Source organism: Heliconius melpomene, chromosome 21 (genome assembly GCF_056956725.1).
Source record: "Heliconius melpomene rosina isolate 202511_hmr_F chromosome 21, ASM5695672v1, whole genome shotgun sequence".
In the NCBI taxonomy this organism is placed as follows: domain Eukaryota; kingdom Metazoa; phylum Arthropoda; class Insecta; order Lepidoptera; family Nymphalidae; genus Heliconius; species Heliconius melpomene.
Window position 1 is genome coordinate 5,825,483 of NC_140409.1, and position 20,889 is coordinate 5,846,371.

Genomic DNA, 20,889 nt, shown 5'->3' on the forward strand with positions numbered 1-20,889 from the left:
TTTTATCACCTTTAATTGTTGGTATAATTTCCATAGAAAAGAAGGGTCCAGTATATACATGCATATGTTTGTTTTTATTGATATAAATTTAAAAAATATTTTACATAACTGTCTTTCGATGTTTTTATCATATTGCATTATAAATAAAGTTGCTGTTAATGAATCTTTCTATAATGTGTAAAAATAATCTCAAATAGTAATCTTATATAATTTTATATGTATTATGCATTTCTTTGATTGCTATAGTTTTTTTGTGTACGTCGTTCGTTTCACTTATGATTAACACTTAACGACTTACTAACTTGTGCGTTCATTTACATCACTCACAATGATAATTTGTATAATTTAATTTTTTTTTCCTATAATAATATTGCATTTAATATATACACCTATCCCCCGATTTACACGGTACTTTTTTTACACGGTTTTCCAAATAAGTTTTATTCGTTTTTATCGCACTCTACTAAATGATTTAATTTTCCATATTCGTAAATTACAAGTAAGTGCATAATTTAGATTATTATAAATTAACGGTTGTGATTAAAGTAAAATTTAGAGGGAAAAATGCGGGAAATTTTGGAGAGAAATGATGGCAGTTTACAAAAAAGGTTTAATTAAAAACATTTTAATATGAATAAAATTTAATTATTAAACTTTTGTTAAACAGTCTAGTTATGGTGAATTAAAACAACTGGTTGGTGGTGTACACCTAAAAATATTGAAAAAACACAACTGTTAAATAGCAAAATTATGAATTTTCTGCAAGCTTTTCGATTTACACGGTTTTGACTTGAAAATTTTTAATTTTCGATTTACACGTTTTTCTCAGGAACGTATCTACCGTGTAAATCGGGGGATAGGTGTGTTGTATCCGAACGCGTCTTGGCCTGTTTAAACTTATTGTTATTTTATAGCCAAATTGAACAAAATCTTTACATAAATTTTAGCCTATATGTTATTGTATAAGCTATATAACTGAAAAGTTTCATCTAAATCCGTTCAGTAATTTTTGCGTGAGAGTGGAATAAACATCTATCCTCACAAATATTTTCATTTATGATATTAGTAGGATTAATTGCTAAACAATAAAATTTCTACATAACTACGCTATTTGAATATATTGAAATTAAAATGAAAAGTTTACATTATATTCCTTATGATGTGCTGAGGCTGATTCACTCTTCATTTCTCTTGACACATTTTTAATATTTGAAGTACTAAAAATGTATATAAAAGTTTTTGTAAGCTGAAGCTGAAGCTGTAAAATTTAATGTAAGGTTTTAGTTACTATTTTTGTTTGTACTCACTTTGCATGGTAGGCAGAGGGAACCAAATGAACATACACCCCATTCCTCACTTATAAATAAATAAATGTGGGAAACAAATCCACAACCATCGTGTTTAAGTTACTATTATTTTGCAAACACATAAATAGCATTTATGATATACGTTATCTCAAATTTCTTACAGTTATTAATATTTTTCGATAAACTGAAAATATAATCAAGATTAATATTTATTTAAAATAATAATAATTTTTATATTTAATATTTGTTTATTTTATTGTACATACATGTTTAATTTGTGTAATAGTTCTTTTTCACCGAATTCTACAACATTGTAACCAAACAATTTGTATGTGGATATCAATTATATTTTATTAAATTATAAATATATATATTTTTGATTACCTATAACTACCAAGTCGACGAAAACCGTGATAATTTTCTAAACATTTGTTGCATAAAAGTTAGCTTACGGGGTTGAACTGGTAAAATTTGAATCCAATACAAAAAAATATTTGATATCTCTTAACGAAATTATCTCCAGCATTGTAAGCTATGCCAACAAGATACATTGCAGCCGAGCCAAGCGATCACATATAACATACATTAAAAATAACGTTTCATGCAAGCCACCTAGTCTAGCTTACTTTAAAATAAACACGGGTGTGATGTCATATTACAAGTGACACACGTTTGACCATACGCAACTGTATATGACATCAGTCTGTCGGCCATTACATTTGTCACGTTTTTTTGTTTTATTTTTTTCTTAGTTTCACGCGCTACCACGCTCACGGCAGGGTAGATAGGAGCTCAGTGTTGAGATATTCCGTTCGCCATTTTTGGGGGAATTCTGGAGGCATTGCGTGTGGAGTGGCGAAAATTAACACCGTGCTTTGCCTTGATACTAGAGCGGAGAAATAAAAATATTTCATTTCCTCCTGTGGAAACACAACCTGTCGCTTTTATAGTCACACGTTTGGGTCGCTGTGCTACGCTACGCTTCCATATTAGTGTAACTATATATTATAACCATATACCAAGAATATTTTCTGGGCAAACACATTTTTATAATGTTACAGTAAAAGTGTTTACTGTAATGTTAAATTTAACACTATCACAATATTTAATAAATTGAAAGTATATATTCTTTATATATTTATAAAAAGTAGGAGTTATAATTTGTATTGAATATACATATTTCTGATCTTATTACGTCATTTTAGTCTTCTTAAAGTAGAACCCATATTTCTTGTCACAAACATATTAACATTATTTTTAACTGCTTGTCAGGATGACGTCTGACGTCTAATGTATTTAGAGAAGTAAATAAATTATTTTAATTTAGACAATGCATAAATAAGACAATGGTCTTCTGCTATTTAAATATGAAGTGTACATTTTATATTTCCGTTTTGTTTATTTTCATGTGTCATTTTTTTTCTTTTGTGGAAATGAAAGTAGCCGAATGAGGAACCTAAAATTTCATACTCATTATTAGAATTCATTTCGCCCTGTTAATGACAACCCAACTGCCGCTCGTCTCGATGTATTTTTTTCTTCTGAACTTATAAAATTATATAAAGCACATTTTAAAAAGAAAAGAAATTAAATCTATTACTTCTGTTCCTAAACTTGAAGTTACATAAGATATTACAGAAGAACGTACTACACATTCCCTAACGGCCATCTTTGCATTCCGAAAATACTTTGACAGTTTCATTCTAGTGTTGCTGTAGATATATGAATAGGTCCTAGTGCGTAAAGCTTGGATTTAAGCCAGTTTCTTTAGACGATGAGCTAGTATGACTATTATGACGCCGAATATTTTTAACGTAACAGCACAGACACCGCCATGTGCCAAATGCAAAGTTCTCGTACACGTATATTTGGCAAACGTATATAAATAATAATGCTTCATTTTTCCACTCAAGAAACATATAGGTACTGTGATAAGATAAGCTAAGCTATATTCATATTGTAGCTCGAACACGTAGTATAATACAACGTGCCTGTGCATCGATAAATATCGCCAACATTGACAATAGACGGTCAAAGTTTGAAAGTTATATATAAGTTATGCGTAGAGTTTAGAGTTTGTATATATATGTATATAGGATATGTATACAAAAATAAATACAAATTTTCAGCTTAATCTAAAATTAACCAATTAGAAGAATATTAAGTCGAATAAACAAACTCTGGTTAAAATCATTAAGATGTTCTTAATATATACAAATACATTAATATAAAAGTTCGTAATTTAAAGAGTAGGTTTTCTGTATTGTTGTATTGTATTCTATTTCTATTTCTATTTTCTATTTCCTATTCATATAAATATACATGCCGCCAAAAATTAATTCGACTCTTCTTTTTGTTTTTATTTTTAAATTTAAATAAGGTGTTTGATATTTATTTGTCGTGAAATTTATAGTGGTAGCATTCGCGATATTTATCAGTTTTATATTTTATAACATTTGCAAGTGTGTGTAACGCGACGGTTGTGGGTTCGATCCCCACTCGAAGAAGTGAAGTATTTGTTTACGTTTACATTTCTATTTCTTCCCTCTGGTGTCGAGGCAAAGCGCGTCGTTGAGGTCTGCCGCTCAACGCGCAATGCCTCCAGAATTCGGCAGGAAGTGGGGAAAGGAATGTCTTAGTGTTAAGACATTCCTTTCCCTTTGCCTACCCTGCTGTGTGTGGAATACAACGTGAAGCTGATTTATTTAGGTGTTTTGAGTGTTTTGAGTTTAAAACTGAGGCGAAAGTGATCCGGAATGTCTACAAGTGGCATGCAGTAACTCTCAAAACTAGTGCAATTCTAAGTTTACGATGTGATCCTAGAGACCAGACATAATCATAGGTGACTTAGAAGATTTGAAAGATTTGTCTTTAAAATATTTTCTCCACACCCTGCGCCTAACTTCCTGGTCTGGATGAAATTCACCGGGTTCCAGTGCATTACTAGTTACATACCAAGCTAATGGAACTGTATTAAAAATGCAGGTCATCAAAATGTTCTTTAAAATAGAAATTTATCTCAAATATATTGACTTATTCCATTTTATTTATTGGAAAAATAAATGTGTCTCTATAGGTTATTCATGCTTAGAATGTTTAAATTAGGTAAGTACTATATTAGGTAATTGTAACTAAAAAAATATCACATTACTACGTAACATGAAACCACTTATATACAATAGTAGGTATTATTGTTTCATGGCTTTATGCCGCGGGAATTTTATTATTGTTGATCTTTTCAAACTGAAATGTTAAAATATTTGTCTAAAAGGTCACAGAGCTTTGGAAACAGCGTAAACAGCGTAGTACTTGATTTACTTTCCTTTCAAGCCGGCATTAACAAAAAAAAATGACTAGAATAACTATTACTGTTTCAAAACAGCCTTTATGACTTAAGAATTCAATACTATTTTGATTTTAAAACGCTAGTTTAAGTTAACTTCATAAAAGTTCTTTCGATTGCTTTCGAGCCCGCAACTTCGTGTTGTGTGGACTTTATGACAGTACTACTTCTATATGTTAATTACCCGTTATTATTGAAATTTAGAGCCAAAATTTTTAAATATTATGTCTCATAATATCTGTATTATTTATTATTTGTATAATATGTATATCAAATTATTAACGAATATACATAATAAAAGATTTAACACATTTAATAATTGATCCGATGTATAGAGAATTAAATATGACTCTTTAAGACCAGTTATTTTTATCGATCGCTCCATGATATAAATAGTACGTCTCACATATGTTGACAATGCTTAGTTACAAATAGAAATAAAAAATACTGCAGTGTGGGGGACAGTATTGAAAGTCATAGCGTGTACTGGATTTATTAGCCAGGGTATGTCATAAACTATGAAGTCTAAGTTCTCCACGTTATTTGGATAAAATGTGATAGTATATTTTTCTTAAATAAAAGCCTAACTTAACTTCCCTTCTTTGTTTTAGCATCAATTATCGGTTTAATTTTAAAAATAATCAATTCTTGGTTTTAAAAATATATTTTATACTATATGTCTTTTAGGTAGAAAATAATAATTAACATCCATTATTGCCGTAGTCTTTTTTTATTTCGTGAGGAACGATTGCGTGTAATTTTGTTTTTTAGCACACTGCTATTTTTTTTACTATTTTATAAGTAGAAATATTTTACTCGATAATACTTTGAGAATCTGTAGTCTGTAGGACACTGTTAAATTATATTTCTATTATTCATCCAGTTTTTAAGCTGTATGAGTTTTTTGAAGATAGTTTTTTTTTCTGAAAAATATAGCTCTTGATATACGAGCGGCTAGCGCCACCTGTTACAGTGCTCCCAAAATACTTAAAGAGAGCTGTTCTAACTGCAATAGATGTCGCACGAATCGCATGAAACCTTTTATAAAAATACCTAGATGGATCCGATAACTACTTTATAATAACATTGTTATACCTAAAAACTGTAGTGGGATAATATTTTTTTCTTAATTTTATGCCGAATATCTCTAATTGATGAAATTGATTCTAAATTATTCATCTATTACAAAGTTATAAGACATGTTTTGACAATGTAACTTAGAAGTGTTTAAATTTTTGTATATATAATATATAGACAATTAATATTATACACCTATTTCTTAAAACACCCCTTGTGACGAAAGCTATAATTAATAAACATAAAAAATATTCTCTACCAAATTTCCTTTGCAAAAAGCGTGAAAGGTTATTATACATAGGATGATAGATGTGGTTTGATTAAATTTAAAAAAAAATTCAAAAGAAATTTCTAAAGTATGTTTTTTATAGCTGGGAACCTAGAGATATTTAACCGAAATTGAGAGCGTATTAACATACACTCTGTGTCAATTAAGACACATCCATTTCCCACTTCCGGCCGAATTCTGGAGGCATAGCGTGTTGAGTGGCGTAACTCATCGCTGCACTTTGCCTCGAGCGAAGAAATGAAAACATTTAATATTCCATATTATCCAGTGCAAATTGAATGCACAACCTGTCGTCTTAACAGTCAACCGCTCATCATATTTTTTCATGATAATAATTAAAATTTGATAGAATTTACAAAAAAAAAGTTTAAAAATACTTTTAGTTAAATTTTAACTCGTCTTTGTTGTTTCTTTTTGAAAATGGAACTTGCTTTCCTAAGTATAAATACTATTCTACGTATTCCTAGAGATATATTACTTTTCATGATAATTGTAAAATAATATAAAAATACAGGTAACAAATAATAATAAACATAATGGTGACAAAACACTTATTAGGTAAATACTATTGTTAATCAAGTGTATTTGAATATAGGTTGATTAATAATAGTTGTTAGAGGAGCTTTTGTGTTTGGCGTGTGTATGGATGAGAGCTTGCAATTACTTACCGGTGCGTACTCATACGTCTATTATTCAAATATACTATCGTTATCATATCCATATATGTATGAATTAGTTACCCTCATCTATGTACCTATAATATGGAAATTGCATCTATTAGATGTTTCTAGTAGGTAGTAAAAATTATTATTTTTATGGATTTTCGGATCTGTCCAGTTCTTATGAAGCAAACGATCGATTGTTTATGACAACGGTTAATGATATTTCTGGGTAATAATATTTTTCTCTTTTTCTTTCTACATATTTCCAAGTCAAGGTCATGTATTTATTTTTGGTATAATAAATCTAAAATTTTAAATTTCCATTTATAAATAAAAAAATAAATTCACGGCTCTGCTCGCATAGACTTAGTGCCAAGACGAGCAGAAGAGTTCCTAAATACTGATTCTTTATATAATTTTTTTTTTCTTCATTTACTGTTGAAGATCAAAACGAACTTGCTTCACCTAAAAATATTGTTTTGATATATTACAATGTTTCTATTCTGACTGAATAAATCAGAAAAGAAGCATTATACGATGCTCTATTAGCCTCTATTTCCATTTACTGCTGAGGGAAATGCAGTTATTTGAAATTCATGAAGTGCCTTGCGGCGAAATACTCATTCGTAAGGGGATTTATCTAGAAATGAGGCTAGCGGGATGCAATGTGAAAACTATATTTTTAAAAATATTAAAATGTACAGATATGTAATTTGTTAACTTATATTATACAAAGTACATTTATATCTTCGATATTGTTATAATAGTAAGGGTAGTTAGTATGCTAGGCAAATATATGCGCACAGTTAGAATTCCCGCTCTAAATTGTACTGCATATATCATAGACTCCCCATACACTTACAATTAGGTAAACAAACGCAATGCTTTCGATATCTATATATTTCTCTATTTCTGTATCTATACTATATAGTTTATATACAGAATAAGAGAAAATATAAGAATAAAAGTAATAATAAAAACAATACTATAGTTTAAAACGCACTTTCGATTGTACCATGATTGTGGTGAACATTTAATTACTGTATATAGATTCAATTTTTTTTGGGAACGCCTACAGATTTGCTTTGTTGACATAAAAACATCTTCCATTTCTTTCATCTATCTATATATATATACATAAAATCGAAAGGTCACTCACTCATCACGAAATCTCAGAAACTACATGTGCTAGGAATCTGAAATTTTGCATAGGAGTTACTTATAGGACGTAGGTGCTCGCTAAGACGGGAATTTGCAATATTCGACTTCTAAGGGGTTGTTTTTGGGATCGAAAGTTTGTATGAAACTTCGTTACTACAAATGCTAGGACTCTCAAATTTTGCATAGACGTCACTAGGACGTAGTCATGGAGACAGAAATTAATAATAACATAGTTCACGCGGGTGAAACCGCGAGCGGGCCGCTAGTTTTGCATATTTGTAGTTTGGTCCAGTCTTGTCCCTCCACACATCCGTCTCAATATTCCATGCAATGTTTAAATTTTACAAAAAGAAATGAAATCTTATCAAAAATATTTTTACGTAATATATTGCCAAGACGATGGCTCAGCCTGTCAAAAAGTTATCAGATTTCATGTAGAGCCAAATTTCTAACTGCAGACATCCTAACTCTATTAGAAAAGAATAGGAAATAATTCATTGAACAATATATAGTATATACATAAAAAAGTGCACACACGTTGTATAACATCCAGACAACAAACAGATAAACATAAGGTCATTTAGTGCATACCTGTATAAGAATACACATGCATAGGAACGTGATAATAAATACATATACGATCAAATAAGAGCAAAACATTGCCAGAACGAGACCATGAAAAAGTTATCGTTAAGAAACTTTTACTTAACAAGCTCCACTAACATCAAAAACTATATCTTTAATCAAAATACTTTAGCTTAGTCGTTGGGAAAATAAATATTCAATATTTATTGTAACGAATCGGCCAAATCACGGATTTTGACTAAGATGTACCATAGTAGTGTGAAGTCAGGGCATTTACATGAGATCTGATAAAACCATCCTATAGATTAAATTTTCTTTTTAGGGTTCCGTACTTCGAAAAGAAAAAACGGAACACTTATAGGATCACTTTGCATGTCCGTCCGTCCATCCGTCTGTCAAGACTATTTATCTCGGGATCGCGTGAAGGTTTCAAGCTGATATTAATAGTACAAGTTTTACATCTATGGTTCCTTGAAGTTTTAACGCCCAATGTTAATAACCAATCCTAATCCAAAAATTGCTACCATAGATTGAAATAGACAGAGATGGAGATAGGCATGCAGGTTAGTGATTGGATAGATATGTCGGACAGTACGAGATAGACGTTAACTGGAGATAGGAGATACATTATTAATATTGGGCGTAAGTCAACACAATCAAAAGATACGAGCATTTATGCACCGATTTTGCTGTATGAAATCCACTGCGGAACCAAAATCTAAAGGGTCCTGCGGATTTACAATCATGAAATTTGTTATGAAGTGAGAACTTACAAAACAAATAAAGGAAAAATTCCTAAAAGTAAAGATTTATAGGTTTCTTAGAAAAAAATAATTACAAACTTAAGTTTGTTAACTTTTATAAGTTGTACGACTTACTCGTACTTCCCGTTGACCTACAATCCTGAAATAGGTACGGAAGCCTCAGTGGGCGAGTCCGACTCGCACTTACTTTTATAGAAATTAAAAGTAAGGTTTTGAGATACTAAGTAATATTGAATCAATTTCTCTTATCTATCTGCAGTTACATGTAGCACTTTTTTTATCGATTTTAAGCTCTTTGACGAGGGCTAGCTTCAATAGTAGATATGTCTGCTATTTCCAGATACGATTTGTCGTTTAAATATGTATATTTGCTTATTATAGAGAAAATAAGTTCTGAGAGTATAATAAAAGTTAGCACTTTCTATATGAACTCGGCGTACACTTTTTTATGCAATAAAAACATGATGCAATCGTAAAGCTATAAAAGTTTAGACATTTTATTTTTTTTCATTTCTTGTGTGTCCCGATCGAGTTATTTAAATTTTGGGTTATATCAGGACGTCTGGCAACGCTGATGGTCATACATGTATCTATATGATATATGATATATATATGATATATGATAGTATATGATATGGTAAGTGAGGTAAGGTAAGCTCAGTAAGTATAAGGAAAAGTCAGTAATAATGTTAATCATTACTTACAATTACTATTAAGAACTGTCTACATATATATTTATCATTATTATCTGTCACATACATATTGAATTATTGTTTACTGGATCATCTATACGATTTTAATACTTTGTCTAAACATTTAAAATCATTATACTTACTTAATATATTATATACTAGCGGCCTGCATGCGGCTTTGCCCTCTTATGTTGATCAACTTTTACTAAGATGCTATATTTATATCTCTTATAGTTTAGACAGGCTGTTAAGGTTCCACATTAGATTTTCAAAATAGTAGCTAGATGTTGCCTAGATTCAATAGCTATACAACAAAGGAGTTTCATTCAAATCCGTCCAATAATTCCGGAGATTAGCGCGTACAAACATACAAATAAACTGGTTTGTTTTTTTATGGATTTGGGCTATATGTATTACTGTTCCTAAATCCCCCTCAATTATTATTTTGTAAATATATTCAATGTACAGACGCGCTATTTTTACTTTTTTATTATAATATGTATAGATTATGAATAAAAATTGAGACTTTGCAAACCTAACAATATCTTTGCATGTAAGAAATGCTTTTATGAATTTTAAGTAACAAATCAGCCGAGCTCCAGTACAAATCACTGCTACAAATATTTCGCGCCGAATATTGATTTTCGGCTTGTCGAGGTCGGGACGTGTTTTATCGTGTTTAAACACAGACGTCAAACGTGTCTACTTACCAATTTATTACTGCACTACTTTACATGTTTTAAATTGAAGTTTAAAAATCACTACCGATGAATTCAAATGATAGTTGGAGAGTGTAAAATATTTACTTGTAAACACAAATATATATTCACATATTGCTTATTGATCTAGTCATAGAGTATAGTATTTTGTTAGAAAAATTAGTAACAAAAAATCCATTATAAATTAATTTTTAACAAAAACAAAAACCGACTTCTAACAACGAACTAAAAAGTGAAAAATAATTTTACAAAGATTTTATAATTTTGAAGTCGGTGTCAAGCTAATGCTACAACACCCTTACTACAATATCTAATTACTAAGCCTGTTTGTTTACTTGGCACCGACTTCAAAATTATAAAATCTTTGTAAAATTATTTTTCACTTTTTAGTTCGTTGTTAGAAGTCGGTTTTTGTTTTTGTTAAAAATTAATTTATTTTACGATTTTAAGTGATGGGTAGATCTTAAAATGATGCTTCTTAAACGAGTGGTGATGGTGGTGGTAGTGGTTGTCCCATGTAAAATTTCATTTAATTAGGTATTATTTTTGTGCAAAGTTACATTTTGGTATATTGACAAGAACATACATAAAAAGTATTCGGGCGAATTGGGAATCTCCCTTCTTTGAAGTTGAAAATGAGAACATCCTCTTTTTTGAGGTTGGTTGAAAAGAAATGCAACCATCAGGAATCTCACTTCTAACATCAATTTAAAAAGTTTTTGTTTGTAACTATTACAGTATAACCAATTTTTTACCAAAAAAAACAAACTTTCTCAATTTTCTCCGGATTCCATAATTGAAACCTAACCAAACTTTCACCAAATTATCCTTGAAGTGTATCCTTTCAAATAAAAAAAGAATCATCAAAATCGATTGGCGCGACATTGAGTTATTCGGTTATTAGTCGCGCACATGCCTAATGCAAATTTAAGACTTATGTGATTTTCTCATGGATACCATTGTCAGACATGGACCAAAAAAAAATGGGACCATTCGGGAAGCTATACCTTTCAAATAAAAAAAAAATTATCAAAATCGGTTCACCCAGTTAAAAGTTATGAGGTAACAAACATAAAAAAAAATAAAAAAAATAAAAAAAACAGTCGAATTGATAACCTCCTTTTCTTACAGAAGTCGGTTAAAAATCTATCGAATATCTAGTTCCAAAAGTAATGTGTAAGGGAACTGAAATATAAACGAACAAAAGTTTTAAATATTAGACGTTCTATTTTTATTATAATTTCACTTACTAAAATAAGTATGTAGATAACATATAGTATAACAAATTAATAATTTTATATTATAGGAATAGAAATATGTTTTTTTGTAACTTTGATGAATTTAAAGCGTAAAATTAAAGTATGAATTTGAATTAAAAATCGAATTTTTTTTTTCTTAAAAAAATGAATTGAAATCCATAATATTTAAAAAAAAAAAATTTTTTATCTGTTCTTTAATATTAGTCTTTAGCGATTCTTCGCTGCACTTTGTATATGACTAGATTAGTTAAACAATGACTTATAAGTTTTAATATTGCCCATATTAAGATTTGAACCTGTAGTTGCGCTATAATTATGCTTATATAAATAAATAAACATAAAAGCTAGCCATTTGATGTACAAAGTATCTTTATTAGTATAAAGCTTACTGTGTACAAATTAGTTAATGAAGCTGACTTGTAGGCGAGGTGCAATATGACCCACTTTTATGTTAGACTGATGAAATATTGATAACGCGAAGCTTGGAAACAGAATTCAAATATTTATACTGAGCTTTAAAAATCAAAGCATTGTGTTGGTACACTACTGTGTACTTCACGCTGTATCACGCACACAGCAGTGTAGGCATAGGGAACCTAGTGTTAAGACACTCCGTTCCCCATTTTCTGCAGAATTTTGAGGCATTGCGTGTTAAGTGGCAGAGCTCAACGCCGCTCTTTGCCTCGGAACCTGATCGAAGAAATGGAAGTATAAACGTAATAAATATTTCACTTCCTCGAGTGGGAATCGAACCCACAACCGTCGCGTTACAGTCATACCTTTGTGCAGCTGCGCCACGACGGACTCTTTCCATCCATACCTATATTATAAATTCGAAAGTAACTCTGTCTGTCTGTCTGTCTTTTAGGCAATCAGGGCCAAACCGCTAATTTAATTGTTATAAAATACTCATATAGAGATACTTGAGGGTCTCGGGATGAACATAGGATACTTTTTTTCTCATATTTGTAATATTTTCGATATATATCAATATATTAAAATACTTATTAATTTGACATGCAATTTATTCCGCCATGTTAATAACAACCGTCGCTAAGCAACGATTTGCAAAGTTTGTTGTTAGAAAACGTCACCCAAAATGAGCTTGCTTAACGCATCTTTCTATTGAAAACTGAAAATAATTTCATAAATATATTTAATAAATATTCGTATAGTTCAAGCGGACGTAGCCGCGTTCGGGTCCACTAGTATTAAATATATTTTAATAATTTAACTTAAGTTAAACTAACTTGCAAGTTAAGTTAACTTGCAAGTGTTACGATAAGGTTAATATCAGACACTTCGTACTTATTCGTATTTGGCTGAGGAAAGAGTGAAGCTAAATGAATTTTGCAAATTGCATTGACGGCTCGACCAGCGCATAACGAGCTTAGTGTAAAGTTGCCTTTATATAAAAGAATTCTTTATTAGATAAGTATCCTAGTGGTTCCTCTTTGAACTAAAAGAAATATTATATACTTTTCTAAGTATTATGCATTTCTGTATTGAGTGAGAGCTAGACATAATTAAGACACTACAACTAGATTTTTATCTTCGTAGAGGCGAGTTTTCCTTCTTCTAACCTATTTTGTTATACAATATTTATCTTGCTTATTTTACCCTCACGTTATAGTTTTTGTTCTAGAGAATCATACGTTACCATCGAAATCAGACATCTGTTTCTGTTTCTATATATTATCTAAGTAAATGATACTGACGACTTTTGATAATATATAAGAACCCATATGAAGCCCTTTCATTTCATACTCATATAAGGTGGATCGTGAAAAAAATTGTAATACGCCATTTTGTCGCGGCGACCGTTTAAGATTAATAACAATATTTATTATATGTAATTTTATTGTCATCAGGGCTGATGTAGTAATAAAGTTAACAACAATTCAAAATGTCGATAATAGTTCTCTCAATTTATTATGCTTTTTTGAGACATACCTACAATAATTTTTCAGTGCATTTAAATAAAAGAATAACTATAAATTCGTTGCAAAATTTTTTTTTGGGGATATCTATCAATGTAATAGAACCCAAAACAATTAATTTTGCACAATTGGTAATAGATGAACGAATTATCGTCCCTATTTACCTGAGGTTACTAATTTATCGCTCGCCGCCCGCCCCCATGAAAGGAACCTGGGTGAGTGGGATATTAAATACAACCACTTATTCAGCCTAGTAAGTGGAAGCACCTCTTTAACCTGCACAACCAGAAAATTACCATTGAGTTACGTAAATGTAATAAATTTTTCTATTGTTGACTTGCTAAAGAATAAACTGCGTTGTTGTGGCGTGCAAATAATAAGCGTATAATTTCTTTCACACGACTATTATAATCAGATAATTAGGATTATATAGCTATTAAATTTTGGTCGATTTATTAATTAAACATGATTTGCCGTTCAATATCAATTAAATATACATTGTTGTGCTTTTACCGTATTTATTATTATTTACCGCCCAACGCACCTCAGAGCAGATCCCAAAACGTCGGTAACGTCCTTCTGATCTGGTATTCACCATGTGAAGATACTCGCAGCTTATAGCATTTGGTAAATAAGCAAATATTTTTATTATTTTATTTTAAATTTCACTTCAGATTTATTCTTATACGTCAATAAAAAATGCTCATAGCTCTGACTAATATTTTCTCAGTAGTCATTACCTTATTAAAATGAAAGTTCTGTATCTAGTGTTTAAGCTCTCACATTAAAAAATAAACTAACCTTTCCGGAGTTTAGAGTGTAAAGATAAACAGAAATAAAAGTTTTAGATTTACATTCTATAACCATTTTTTATTAAATTTTTTTTTGTTAATACGTAAGACGTAGAAAATGAAAACCGTATCATTTTCTACTGTTTCTCATTTTCCTGCCAGCGAGAGTTGATAGGGCAGTGTGTGCTAGCGTTATTGCTGAAGGTATTATATCATTAGTTTTTCTATTATTTCATGATATTTATTTAAACGCCTAGTTCCTGAACTGACCATTTCTTAAATTTCAACGAAAACGTCAGAACTTTAAGGCGAGTTGGTAATTTCAAAGCTTAAAGTGTCTAGAGTTTTTAATAGAAATACAGAGAAAGTCATCCCTTTATCCCCTTATCTCATCCGTATTTATTAAAAAGTAGGTTATGATAACATTATTGTCAAGTTTAAGTTTCTTCGTAGCTCGGTATTTCTAGAATTTTCATGTAGCTTCATTCAATAATGTTAAAATAGGCTGTTGTTTTACGGAATGCATCCATATCTGTGCCAAAGTTCATCAATATTGATCTTTAAAATACACCTTGAAAAAGGTATATTCAACCTTACAAACGTAAGGTTTATTGTCGCACTATTACATCAGTTATAGGCGATCTAGTCAGGTCGATATCTTTAAAATAGTTTTAGACATTATAAATTAGTTAATTCTTGGTATTATTGCTATACGTTACATACACTCTTCTACTATGTTTTATTTTATGTTATATCCTCATACATTAAGAACATTTTTACATAGCTTGAATATAAGTAGGTACATTAATATTAATACAGAAATATATATTATTATTGCTACAAAGAAAAACTAATGAATTGAAAATAGGTTAGGCATTTAAAATGTTTTTAAGGTCGCAAGGTATGCGTGTTGATGATCGATGGTGTTGCGTGTTCTCGGTGGTGGTAGAATCTCGCGTAAGGTACGGCCTGCCCGTGGTGTTCGCCGTCGGCGGTGGAGCGGCGTGCCTTCGCTTTGTTCCTCGCACACCGCCAACTCCTCCGCGTCGCACCGCCGCGCCTATCACAGACCGCGCATGCTCCGCCCGAGCGACATATGCTCCCTCCTTCCTCCCAAACTTAAAAAAAGCAATGTGTATTTAACGTAATATTATATTTGTACAAGTCTTATCATCGTAGAGCCTCACATTCTAATGATCGTCACATATATATATTTGATATAGTAATACAATTATCGGGGGCGATCGAACGAGCATCTGTCCGGTCCCATTTAGTGTAGCGGTGTTTGGGGAGCGCGCGGCAGCACCGGTATCGATCTGAACGGTCCGTGTGGCCGCTCGTGCACAACGCTCTCTCGGGATATTCGCCTAGCGGTCGCCGTCGGCGCCGGCCTTGCTGCACTGTTTACGCGCTGTATATATACGGATTGCGTTCGCGCGATCATGTACGCTTGAGCTGATTGTTAAAGCGGTGCACGCGATTGCAAGTGTACCTGGCCGTTGGTGGACCCCCTGCCCGAGTTCTGTTCCGACTTACTTAGGTTCCGATTACTGAAACACAGGTGAGTTTTTCTTTATTGTCGTTTTTCGTAGAGCAATATTGTACAGCGAATTGTATTCTTGATATATATATATACTTTTATATCACCACTTTCTTATATTAAACTCTCTATAAATATTTATTACGATTTATTAGTATTTATTTCGGAAAATATGTTAAGTGTTTTTAAATACCTCTATCGAACGCTTGCTAGCCATCTGGTTTATAAAGCTAAAGTTAGATTGTGATATCGTAAACCCCAAAGAAACATCTAGGTATTTGCGGAACAATTTTATTAGATTATCGTCGTACATATTTTATAACAGCTTTTTTTTGTGTAATTGAAATAACGTCAATAATAACATTATCAATTTATTTTATTGACTTTAAATAATATTTAATATTTGGTGATAAAATATATTCTTTTATACTGCGCATGACTAAATTTAAATTTATAGTCGCCGTATGACGTGATTGGCGAAAATATTTTTTCACTTAACTCTGACAGTGAAGCCTTTGTTATAATTTTCGCCGATGTTAAAAAAAAGCAACAATGTACATATATTTTAAAACCGGCATTACTTTTTGTTATATTTAACGTTACGTTAAAATTATCAGCTAAATTTGTTTTAAAATAATCTCTCCTGCCTACAAGTACCAATATTTTTAAAATAATACTACACCCTATTATATATATTTGACATGCATATATATATGTAAAGTATGATCATGTGATCGTACTTTCGACATGTTATATCATAAAATGATCTACTTTACCTGACTCACTCGTATCTCTTTATTCGCCAACATCCTATCGTTACACCAGAAATATATGTACAGGCATATACAACTGATATGTGATAGGTTTATATAGGGATACTACTTTATCTCAATGTTAATTAACTTTAACTCTAAACCTTACACGGCTACAAACAAAAAAATTGGTGTGTTGCTATTTCAAAAAAATTGTTGATAAGAACCAGTACAATCATATTACAAACAATTCAATAGAAGCCAGTGCAGCTTTTCCACGCTTATCCTGCTAAACCCTTTTTAGTAAATTGCCTCAATACCTTCGACCTGGTCTCTTTCTAAATCTATCGTTTGACTTTTTTAATAATTGCTCATAGAGTTTTGACAATGTTTATTGTGTATCGCACATATAAACAATGTATTGTATATAAAACTTCTTTTGTCATCATTAACAAATTTTAATAAAGATTTTTTTAATAAATGTTTTTTAAACTCTGCCATGTCATTATAATTTATAATTAATTTGGAACCTTTCAATGTGTACATGCAACGGACAAGCGGTTAACAGGTACCAAAATAACAAAGATTCAAAAATAATTATAACTAAAATGTGAAAATTAAAGCGACAAATAGGTACTAAAGCTACAATAATTAAAATGATACAACCAACATCATTATAATGTTTTGTTCGAATATTAATTAAATTATATGATTTCCAATTAATGCTTAAAATATAGAATATTTAAATATAATTAGTTATAACTATATAAAGACTACAAATAAATACGTATTTCCTTTCTGTATATCACTTCATTTAAACTGTAGAAAATCGACGATCGACGTAAATGTGTATTCGCTTACTTGGTACTTATGACTGGCAGCGTGCTTGTTCAAGCACTACTCTTAGCATTATACGTAGTTTATATTATAGTATTCTAAGTCTATAATAAGGGTTCCTTACCTCAAAAGAAAAAAATCAGCACCCTTATAGAATCCATGATTCACAGTCAGATTTTTTGAAGTCCGAACTAACTTGTGTAATTTTTTTAAATTATTTATTTTGCTTTTACTCGGATTCGGTTCGGTTAAAATTTAGATATCTATTCATGTCACTTTTGTCGCGTCTGGCGCCGACTCTAGGTTTTGAAATAGTTGGACCTATATTTTATTTATTATTTTGAATTTTTCTATATTTAAAATATTATTTTCTTAACTTTTCTGCCTATGTACGTATAGTTTTGAAATCGATTTTCATTTATTGTTTGTTGTTATTTTATTTTTTTATACATTTTAAAATATATAATTTTAATGTATATTTTTATTTTTTTCTTAGACAACAAACGACGTAAAATGTAGCTAAAGAAGTCCTATTTCAAAAATAGGTATTATAATCACAAGCCTGTTCTTGTCCGCTGCTGAACGTAGGTCTCAATATAAAACTGCTTAGGTACAATTTTATAATAAATAAAATTCAAATTCCTCAATACACCTTAAGTAAAAGAAAACGTGATCTTTGAATTATGTATATTTTTTGGTTTTTGTTGATTAATGTTCAAACGTTGAGTACCTCCTCCTATTTAAAGCTAAAGCTAAAGTTATTGATATTAATTTTAAGAGATAAGACTAAGACAAAACTTAACCGTTAGGAGTTGAGGAGTTTTATCTTCCACCATAAGTTTATCCGAATAACTTGATAAAACACCACCAGCCTTATAAAAGACAAGTCCTATACAATTTAAAACATTTACTATAACTGTTAATGATTGAGGAGTAGTGTATCCCATCATCATCATCAGCTCCGCAATGGATGATGATTACAATAAGCAAACTTTTGATTATTTTAAGAAATTATATGAAACATATAAATAACCTTTGATTTCTACGAGATTCTATCATTCTTTAGAAAATTAATAATCTTTTTGTACTATAGAACCTCTTCTTTTTTGAAAGTCGGTTAAAACAAGTATTGAACGATTTTTGTCAAGACGTCTTGTCTCGTAACCGTAATTACTTAAGTAAAAATCAAAATCAGCTTCACGCAGTATCCCACATACAGCAGGGTAGGCAGAGAGAAACTGGTGTTAAGACACTCTGTGTCCCACTTTCCACCGAATTTTTCGAATCTTTGCGTAATGAGTGTCGGAACTCAACGCCGGGCTTTTAGCTTGTTGCCAGAGTTAAAAAATGAAAATATCTATCAATAATAATATTTTAATTCCCTCGAGTGCCGATCGAGTTCACAACTTTTATTAGAACTAACTTTCTTATTAATTAAATGCTTACGTGTTATTTTATATTTCACTATTTTTCAGGAATGTGACTAAATTAAAACTGTTTTTAGGGTTCCGTACCTTTTAAGGAAATTCAAGTACGAGTTGAAATTCAAGCCATATACTTTTAACCTACCAAAAACGCGTATTTCGACACTATAAAGGGAATCTAAATTCATAGGATATTTCCGGTTGACCTAGAATTACGAAATTTGCCAGCTAGTATCTACAGGTAGAACTAGTTCAGGAAAACAATCTGAAAATTATACATTTGTGATTATATCCTAAAAATAATAGCCTTAAAAGGGGGGGCAAAATTTGGTAATAAAGCCTCTACTTCAAGTGAGGTATCAGATGAAAGTTAAACTAATATTGAATTTCAAAAAAGCTCGAGACCGCCACTTTTTGTAAAGAACCCTTGGTGGGCTTGACCGACTCGCGCTTGTCCAGTTTTTTTAGTTTGTAATAGAAATATGTTCGATTTTCAATGCTAACAGTCATTCTAGCTGTGAGAAATATTTTTTTTTATTTTAAAAAGTTTTTTTACTTTCTTTGTTACGTAATTTTTGACCAAAAATTATTAACTATCAATATAAGAGTAGTATTACTTTTCCTCTTTCGAGTAGACTAGTATAGAAGAGCAGAAAAGTAATAACCACTTAGTGGCTCGCATATGTATGTTTATTTCTTATGACAATACATTCGATATCCTTAAGTGGGTGAATGCTATATGGCTCACCCTATATTTCTATAACGATTAAGAGTTCTCTCGGTGTAGTGAATGGAAGTTTAATTGAAAATTCTCGTACTGTCTGAATATATTGAAGGAGCTTTATGTTTTTTATACTGAGAATTCTTTTAATGTAAAATCATAAAATCTTTTAGATTTATTAACAATTATAAAAAGATCACTTCATCTTATGTATTTTGTATGTTTGATATGAAACTATATTAAAATAAATTGTTTATATGTCTTTATTTTTAAAAATTTACAGAATGTTAGCAATAAAAATTTAAAATTCAAAATTGTGATAATTTTACTCTTCTATATTTATTTATTTACGTCCCAAAGTAGGTATATAATGTGAGTGAAAAGTGAAATCCCCCAAAAAATTATAATGTATGAAATTTATAACACGAACTTAAATTGAAAATTACAAAATTCTGTCTGGTTTGCATAAAATAAAATACATGTTTTTGTAACAATATTTTTTAAATAATATATTTTTGTTTTATATATTTTAATATTTCTTCGAGGAAAAATGTCGTAAGTGTAGTTTGGGTGAAAGAAATACAGAGAGTTAATGAATATGGATGCAATTTAGGTTTATTAACTTGTGTAATCGTTGACCTACAATCATGAAATTGATATGGAACCCTCGGTGGGCGAGCCCAACTCATACTTGATCCAATTTTTACTAAAGTAAAGATTGAATAAAATTTTGCTTAAAAAAGCTTTGCAGCAAAATTTACATTTGAACAATTTTGTATGTGCAGTTGCGCACTATATACTACTTTTAATTTTATCTGTCTATCTGTTACGAATTTACTCCTAAAGCATTTAATCAATTTTAGTGAATTTTGTTACAGATATAAAGTTGACCATGGAAAAGATATAGACTATTTTTCTTTTAGTAAAAAATCGTTCGAGGTTGTTGAAACTGGGGATGAAACTTCGTATAAAAGTTTCTTTCCAGCGATGTACGCGTAAGCTGGCTAAACCTTGCCTACAAGATAG

General features: G+C 30.7%; 2 protein-coding genes across 3 annotated transcripts in view; both read left to right on the forward strand.

Moving 5' to 3' along the window:
• Nca (neurocalcin homolog) overlaps positions 1-20,889 on the forward strand; it is a 47,845-nt gene that overhangs the window by 2,268 nt on the left and 24,688 nt on the right. The gene's annotated exons all lie outside the window — the stretch shown is intronic.
• The window catches only part of LOC146527017 (neuronal calcium sensor 2), a 38,761-nt gene that overhangs the window by 1,829 nt on the left and 16,043 nt on the right, over positions 1-20,889 (forward strand). The window contains exon 1 of one of the 2 annotated variants that reach the window (XM_085206830.1): positions 15,605-16,150. The exons of the other annotated variant lie outside the window; for it this stretch is intronic. The gene's annotated coding sequence lies outside the window, so the exon portion shown is untranslated. Of the gene's footprint in view, positions 1-15,604; positions 16,151-20,889 lie in introns of those variants that run through there. 2 annotated transcript variants of the gene reach the window in all.